Consider the following 2,775-nt stretch of genomic DNA (forward strand, 5'->3'; position numbering starts at 1 on the left):
AGTCTATAGTCTAGTCTATAGTCTAGTCTATAGTCTAGTCTATAGTCTAGTCTATAGTATAGTCTATAGTCTAGTCTATGGTCTAGTCTATAGTCTAGTCTATAGTCTTGTCTATAGTCTAGTTTATAGTCTATTATATAGTCTAGTCTACAGTCTAGTCTATAGTCTAGTCTATAGTCTAATCTGTAATCTAGTCTATAGTCTTAACTATAGTCCCGTCTATAGTTAGGCCTTTAGCATAGCCTATAACCTAGTCCATGGTCAATTTTGTAGTCTAGTCTTCCGTGTATATTATGGTCTAGTTCGTGATATGATCTATAATCAGAAATAGAAACTAGTTTTTCTTTTCTCATTTAAAATTTGTATTTCTTATTTGTCCGTTTTTAGGTTCTCCCTCTACTTTCGTTTATTTATTTTTATGGGCGTCGTTTGGTTTTTGGAAATACTATCGTATTTATTGGAAATGATAATCGGCCCAAATATATTTATTATTATACCTGACATGTTTAATGCACTGCATGTAAGTTTTCAAACTAAATTATTCAATATGTCAAAAACTCAGATTTATTTTTTTTTCAGGGATTATTTACATTCATTAGCATTGTTTTCAATTCACGTATTTATAACTGTATATGAAAAAGGTTTGTTTTTAATAAGATTTGAATTCAAAATTTAAATTTTTATTTAATTTTTCAGATGTTTGCCAAAACGTTACTCCATGCAAACTGAAATGCCAACAAGAACTTTTGATTCTAACGCATCAACATGAAATCAGTTTTATTTCATTTAATTGCGATAAGTTTACGATTAACATATAAGAAATTAATTTAAATATTTGTAAGTTTGTACTAAGTCAAACAAATACTACTTCGGAAGCCGTCAACTTGAATAAAAAGACAAATTGTATATTTATAAAGCTTCCTGTTAGTAAACCACTTATAAAACACACCTTTCTTTAATATTGTTACGAATACTTAATTGAGCATTTACATTACTTATGAGACACATAAATTTTAATTAATTTCAAAACAATTGGTATCTAGAAAAGTATCTCATTATAAGCTGCAATTTATCAACCATCCATTCATCAATTCATTTACTTTTGCATACAAAACATCATGTTCATTCAATTATGACTGTTTTAAGCTGCTTTGGTCAAAGATAAAATTATGAAAGGCAGGCAGACAGACAGACATTCTGATGAACAGACTGGCATACACTTTGCTTCTATATGTTTCAAAAGAGAGAGAGATTATGATAATAAACAATTTGTGCATTTTATCTTAAACAATTAATTGAAATTTGTTTTTTTACAGTTTCTCTTTTTGTATAAAAATATCTTATGTATGGTTCATATTTAGAAACTTAAGTGGCAGGGTAAGTACACCATTCCTAGGATCTTGAAAAGTGACCAAAGTACAAGAAAGGGGTCGTGGGTTCGTACCTGAAGCACAGACAGGGGAATAGCTAACTAACTGACTAACTAACTAACTAACTAACTAACTAACTAACTAACTAACTAACTAACCAACTAACTAACTAACTAACTAACTAACTAACTAACTAACTAACTAACTAACTAACTAACTAACTAACTAACTAACTAACTAACTAACTAACTAACTAACTAACTAACTAACTAACTAACTAACTAACTAACAAACTAACAAACTAACAAACTAACAAACTAACAAACTAACAAACTAACAAACTAACAAACTAACAAACTAACAAACTAACAAACTAACAAACTAACAAACTAACAAACTAACAAACTAACTAACTAACTAACAAACTAACAAACTAACAAACTAACTAACCAACTAACTAACTAACTAACTAACTAACTAACTAACTAACTAACTAACTAGGTAACTAACTAGGTAACTAACTAACTAACTAACTTACTAACTAACTAAATAACTAACTAACCAACTAACCAACTAACTAACTAATTAACTAAGTAACAAACTAACAAACTAACAAACTAACAAACTAACAAACTAACAAACTAACAAACTAACAAACTAACAAACTAACAAACTAACAAACTAACAAACTAACAAACTAACAAACTAACAAACTAACAAACTAAGAAACTAACAAACTAACAAACTAACAAACTAACAAACTAACAAACTAACAAACTAACAAACTAACAAACTAACAAACTAACAAACTAACAAACTAACAAACTAACAAACTAACAAATTAACAAACTAACAAACTAACTAACTAACTAACTAACTAACTAACTAACTAACTAATTAACTAATTAACTAACTAACTAACTAACTAACTAACTAACTAACTAACTAACTAACTAACTAACTAACTAACTAACTAACTAACTAACTAACTAACGAACTAACGAACTAACGAACTAACTAACAAACTAACTTACAAACTAACTAACTAACTAACTAACTAACTAACTAACTAACTAACTAACTAACTAACTAACTAACTAACTAACTAACTAACTAACTAACTAACTAACCAACTAACTAACTAACTAACTAACTAACTAACTAACTAACTAACTAACAACCTAACAAACTAACAAACTAACAAACTAACAAACTAACAAACTAACAAACTAACAAACTAACAAACTAACAAACTAACAAACTAACAAACAAACAAACAAACTAACTAACTAACCAACCATCAATCTATCTATCTATCTATCTATCTATCTATCTATCTATCTATCTATCTATCTATCTATCTATCTATCTATCTATCTATCTATCTATCTATCTATCTATCTAT

This window comes from Lucilia cuprina, chromosome 5 (assembly GCF_022045245.1).
Source record: "Lucilia cuprina isolate Lc7/37 chromosome 5, ASM2204524v1, whole genome shotgun sequence".
NCBI lineage: Eukaryota > Metazoa > Arthropoda > Insecta > Diptera > Calliphoridae > Lucilia > Lucilia cuprina.